Source organism: Ochotona princeps, chromosome 10 (genome assembly GCF_030435755.1).
Source record: "Ochotona princeps isolate mOchPri1 chromosome 10, mOchPri1.hap1, whole genome shotgun sequence".
NCBI classification, from domain to species: domain Eukaryota; kingdom Metazoa; phylum Chordata; class Mammalia; order Lagomorpha; family Ochotonidae; genus Ochotona; species Ochotona princeps.
Window position 1 is genome coordinate 16,226,225 of NC_080841.1, and position 6,156 is coordinate 16,232,380.

Consider the following 6,156-nt stretch of genomic DNA (forward strand, 5'->3'; position numbering starts at 1 on the left):
CAAAAGGAACAACAGCTAAACGTGATCATGTTAACTCTCATGCCCCAAAGAACCACATCATGTTGTTTTTATATATAACTCTTACCCTCACTGTGACTACAGGGAAAGGATGCTACATTGTTCCCAGCCTACAGATAAGAAAAGCGAGGCACCTATGGCTCAATCATTTGCCCACATCATAGACAAGCCTTGGGTCCAGCAGATCAGTTCCACTTGACTGTGTGAAAGTGTACAGATTCCTTTTGGCACTCGTTCTCTCTCTCTCTCTCTCTCTCACACACACACACATACACACATGTGTACACTACCACGCACACGTGCACATACATACTACTGCTTTGAGTTCCCAGGTTCTCTGCAACCCTGTCATATCCTCTGCTACGACTCAGGGCTGGGAGGCCTCAAGCTGGCCCCTGCTGCTGGCCTTGCCACCACTGGGTAAACAGCACTCAGTTCTGTCCCCTGAAGGAAGACCCAGTGTGAGTGAAGACCAGGGAGGGAGGAGGGGAGGGAACTTTCCTATCTTCAGAAAGTTCAGAATGGGGCCATCCTTGGCAGGGGTTAAGACAGCACCAGAGTGTCTGGGTTACAGTTCTGGCTCCACTTTCAGTTTCAGCTGACTGCCACTGTGCACCCCAGCAGCCAGCAGGAAACGACACAAATAATCCTGTTCCTGGCACACACATGGGAGTCCTGGATTGATTTCCCAGCTTCTGGCTTTGGTGTAGACAAATCCCAGCTACTGCGGAGGCATCTAGGGGTGAACCAGTGGATGGAAGATTCTCTCTCTCTCTCTCTCTCTCTCTCTCTCTCACACACACACACACGCACACACATGCACACTGCCTTTCAAAAACCAAATACTTGTTGTACAAGGTCAGAGGTCGGGGGTCACATGTGGGCTGGAGCCAGGTGACAGGAAGACCCTGTTGGAAACAGAGGTGGCACAGGCTGACCTCCCTTGGGAGCAGAGAGCTGAGCGTATAATGGGGGGGGTGGGGCAGGGGAGGTGGACACTGGGGGCGGGCAGCACTCTTGGGTTCTTGCCCTTAAGGGCTTGGCTGACCCATGCTACATCTCCCTTCCCCCTCCCATCTGTCCTCAGCCACCACAGGCTTGTGCCCTGTGCCCGCCCTCTGTCCCTGCAGAACGAATTTGAGACAGTTACCACCCTGGTATGACCAAGCATTTTAGGTTTTCACTGCCAGAACTCGGAAAGCCCCCGGCCACCTGGGATGGCTGGCGCCTTCTCAGTGTGCGGCCCCTGAAAGCCCGCCTGAATTGTCTCAGATCTCTTTTCCAGCCTTGAGCAGGGCTCCCCTCCTGCACCCTGGCCCTCCCCAAGCAACTGGCCCCAGGCCTCCTGGACATGTCTCAGAGCCTCACCCAGACCCTTCCTGGCCCCTCAGGGCCTGCCTGGGGACAGCTGACATCATGTCTGCACTGGCCCACATTTGCAGATTGCACCAAGGCCTGATGAAATCAGGAACTGAGTTTTAGGTATTTCTGGGAATCGGTCGCTTCTTACCCATGGCTAACCAGGTTTTCAGAAATCAGCCTCCTTTATTAGCTGAAGAGCAATTGCATAATCTGGGTGTATATATTATACAAGCAGTCTTTGACCCCATTGTACAGGTGAGCAAACTGAGACCTAGGTCTTTTCTTGTCTACCCTGCATGGGGAACCTCTCATTAATCTACCTCAGTTGGGGTTCCCTGCACCCTCACTGCAGTGACTGTCCTGGTCTTGTTGCTAAGGGGTCACTTTCTCATTTGGTTTTGTTGCCATGACAACGCATCAACCTAAAGCATGTGTATGTGTGTGTGCATGGTAAGTTTAGGAGGCCCTGCTGCATCCAGGGATAGAGATCTAATTGGTTTGATGGTTGCTAGGGTCAACAGGTCTGTGATTGGCCGACTCTGTTGACGGGGCGGCTCTGTCCTAGAACCCTCTAGGGATACAGCTGTGGCCCGCTGCAGTCTGCCAGGGTGGCGCACTGTGTGTGCGTGTGCATGTACATGTCTGTGTACCACACAATGAGAAGGGAGGCAGCTCCCGATATGACAATGCACCAAGTCCCCCTGGAAGCAGGTAAATGACATTTTTCTCTGAATCATACCTTTCTATGAACCACTGGAAAACAATGGCCAGGGTTTGGCCACAGCAGGAAGGAGAGGGGTTCCCGCCAGCCCAGCCAGGTCCTCAGTTCCTACTGAGATCTAACAGGACACCTGTGTTGGGGTTGCCACTGCCATGCTCCCCTGCCTGCTGGGGACGCACATTCTCAGGGGTGAGTAACTGTGCTCTGAGTTTCCCACCTCCTAGGGTTGTTTTGGACCCCGAGCTTGCTGAGAGGGTCCCACTTACCTGACCATGAAGACCTCAAGCATGCACAACTGTTTCACAGTTTGCAAAGCACCTTCAGCTCTGGGCTCACACATCCCAGGAGGCAGCTTATCACACAATTCCCACCTTACTGCTGAGGAAGACTGAGGCCTAGATAAATGATAGGACCCTGCTCTGACCCCTCCCATGCCATTCTCATGGGGGCAGAGTTGGGATCTGGCCTCCCAGCTGTCCCCATGACACTTTGGTGCCTGCCTGGCAGTGGGCAGGACTGCAGAGGAGGGGCGCTCACAGCCCAGCCCTGCACTGAAGGGAGATACCTTCTATCTCTCTGCATGCCCAACTTCCTTCGGCTGGATGCTGTGCCTCCTGGTGCGGGGGACAGCAGGGTAGATGTGAACTTGAACTTTGGTTTGAAGGCTGCCCACACAGTCTGTGAGGGAGAACTGTTTCCAGGCTCCCCACTCAGCCCCAGGCGCCTGCCCAGGGAGCCTGTCCTCTCTACAGAGCAGTGGCATGTCACCGGAAGCGGGAGGAAGGATGGGATCCAAGCTGAGGAGAGTGCCAGGCCACTGCGAGGTCAGGCTGGCAGCATCACATGGCATGCTGCTTGCCCTCTCAGCAAGGACACAGAGGCACCACAGGGCAAGACCCTCAGGAACTTGGGTGCCAGGGACAATGTGCTGCCGCAGGTTTTTCTTCTGTCCTCTGCTGAGAGGCACTGTGGGGAACTGGCACTGCCTGGGAGCCAAGCTGACATCTCACAGAAACCTCACAAGATGCCCCGGGCAGAGGGGTCATCACCTTCTCCACATCACGGACAGGAGGTCAGAGATAGATGTCCTTAAGGTTACACAGTAGACACGGCTTTGCTGGGTGGGGAGGCAGGACCCCGTCCGTCCAAGGTGGGAGGACCTAGATGCTACTGCATGGAAAACAAGCTGGTAGCTGGAGGGGTGGGGACCCCAAAGTGGTTGAGACAGCCCAGACAATACAATCACACAGGCGGCTGCATGCACTTTCTCTGAAGCCAGGAGCCATACCCACATTCCCATGGCCACTCAAACCTGGGCCCTTCCACCTGCCCATTCAGGCGAGGCCTGCGTGGGACTTGCAGGACTCCACATTCCGTTCTGAGGTCTGTGCAGACGTTCACCTGCAGCCCCCACTGCTTCCCATAACTCCGAGGAACAAGACAACACCTGCAGAGCTGGGAGGGGAATACCAGTGACAGTGTCCGAGCAGGTGGCCAGCCCTGCATTATTTTGGTTTTGCTCCTTGGCCCCAACCACATCTCCTTGATCTGTGACTGCTTCTTGGCACTGGACAGCGAGTATAGGAACTAAGATATAAAATCACCCCAATAACCTAACGACCAGTGGCGCTTGGGTGCACGGCAGGTGCACAACAAGCCTTTGCTGAATAGCCGAATGCTGGTAATTACACCTGCACCTACCTACAGAGTCCCTGTTTCGAGCTAGGCCCTGGGCTTGGCACACATCATCTCTAACATGTGTACTAACCATGCCAGATTGAGTTGAGCAGATTTGTTCTATTGATATCAGGTTCAGAAAAGTTAAGGTGCTTGCCCAATCTCACACAGCAATACAAGAAGGTGCTGGCAACCAAGACGTGCCTAAGAAGCTCCAAGGTCCCACTTTGCTAGTCGCACCTTGCAGCTGCTGCCCTAGTTGAAGCTGGCCCTGTGTTTTGCTTATGCACAGATTCTGAACTGGAGCACCTGTCTCTAGATCCACCCTCCGCTCAGCTGCCAGAGGGAAGCTCCAGGACCACAGACGCGGGGGTGGTGCTTGCAGAAAGGAGTCCTGGCTTCTTAGCCACTGTGAGTGTGCATGGGTCCTCAGGCCCTCCACCTGCCTCCCTTTGCAGCGTCACCTCCAACTCTGCCCCAAACGCTGAGCTCTGGATATCCCCGTCCCCAACACTGAGGCCAAACACTCCTGCACTTTGCATTTGGTCTCAGCCCTCCTGGAAAAGCAGAGAAAGTCTTTCTCCCTTCCTTGGTCCTCTTCTCCAACAACAGAGCGTTCAACAGAGCGTTCCCCGGGGCTTCAGGACACTAACCTACGCCTACAGCATCCAGTTCATTCACCTGCCCCGTTACACACCAGCTCCTGGCGGGCAAGGATTGCGCTTGCTCAGCCTTCATGCTCGGAGACCTGGCTGTTATCTGGCATAGAAGAAATACTCAGAAAAAGTCTACAGAGATTGCCTGACTAGTCCTTGTGTTTCCTAGAAGCTCCACTCTTTAGCCCCACTTTGTAACCCTCTAGTAGGAAGTTTCTTAGCCCTACCCCCCTTCCCTGCTCCCCACTATTGTTTCCTTTTTTTAAAAAGATTAATTTCACTCAGATGGTGTGATGACTCAGTAGGCTAATCCTCCATCTGCAAGCACTGGCATCCTCTATGGATGTCAGTTCATATTCTAGCTGCTCCACTTCCCATTCAGCTCCATGCTTGTGGTCTGGAAATGCAGTGGAGGATGGCCCAAGAGCTTAGGTCCCTGTATCCATGTGGGAGACCCAGAAGATGCTCCTAGCTCCTGGCTTCAGATCAGTTCAGCTCTGATTGCTGGGACCATTTGGGGAGTGAAACAGTGGAGGGAAGGTCTCTCTGTTTCTCTTTCTATAAATCTGCCTTTCTAATAAAAATAAATAGCAACAACAACACAATGATTTATTTCACTCATTTATAAGAGACAGGGAGATGGCCACAATGGCTGAGCCTGGCCAGGTTGAAGTCAGGAGTGAGGAACTTCTCCCCGATCTCCCATGTGGGTGCAGAGGCCCAAGCACCTGAAACATCCTCCACTGTCTTCCCAGGTGGAAGCAAGGAGCTGGATCAGAAGTGAAGCAGCCAGGACTTAAGCCACCCACCCATAAGAAATACCAGCATCACAGATGGAGGCTAAACCCACTGCCCCACAGCACTGGTCATACCTCCCTTCTTTTTACACACAGGTAACAGAGCCAGCAGGTTGCTGACACCCTGCCAGACTTCTGGCATCCAGCCACCACGCTGTGCCATCCTGCAACCTTTTTAGAGAATGCTTGCACCCAGGACCTCTGCCTGTCCTAGCAGAAAGAACAGGTAGCCAAGAACTGGGAGTTCCCTCCCAGGGATGTCCCAGGGGACTAGCCGTGGATCACTCAGGCCTGGGTCCAGGGACAACCTCTGTCTTCACCTCAAGGACCTCAGTCAGACCACTGTTCTGACCTCTACAACTCATTCTCCCCAGGGAGAGGGGTTCATACTGGGGACCACCCCATCCTCAAGCGACCATCCCTGCCAGGGCCCCCAGCTTGCCCAGGCCATGTCCATGGGCAGGGCAGAGGACACAGGCACCCCTGGCTTAGGGCCTGTTGGAGCTGGACACATCCTGCCCCCTGCACCTTATCCCTGGGAGGAAATGGGGTCAAACAGTAATGGTCACCCAACATCTCCTTGGCTTCTGACCATGACCATGATTAACACTACCTTGCTACAGAATGTTGGACCTTCCCAGGTCTCAGTTTCCCCTTCTGTCAAAGGAGAGCTGAACTAGCACCAAGATTCTGCAAGGCTCCTTGGCTGAGTCTCAGGCAGCCAGCAGGCCTTAACTCCCAAGGACAAACCCAGGGACCCTCCAGGTGGCAAAGGGGAGGCAGCTCTGACCAGGTGGGATATCCAGAAAGATAAGCAGTGAGTGGGGCTGGCCAGGGCACAGGGAGAGAGCCCCAGGGCTCCTTATGCCCAATGTGCTGCACTGTGGGATTAAGGGTGGGAGCCACACTGCCAGGAAGGCACTGA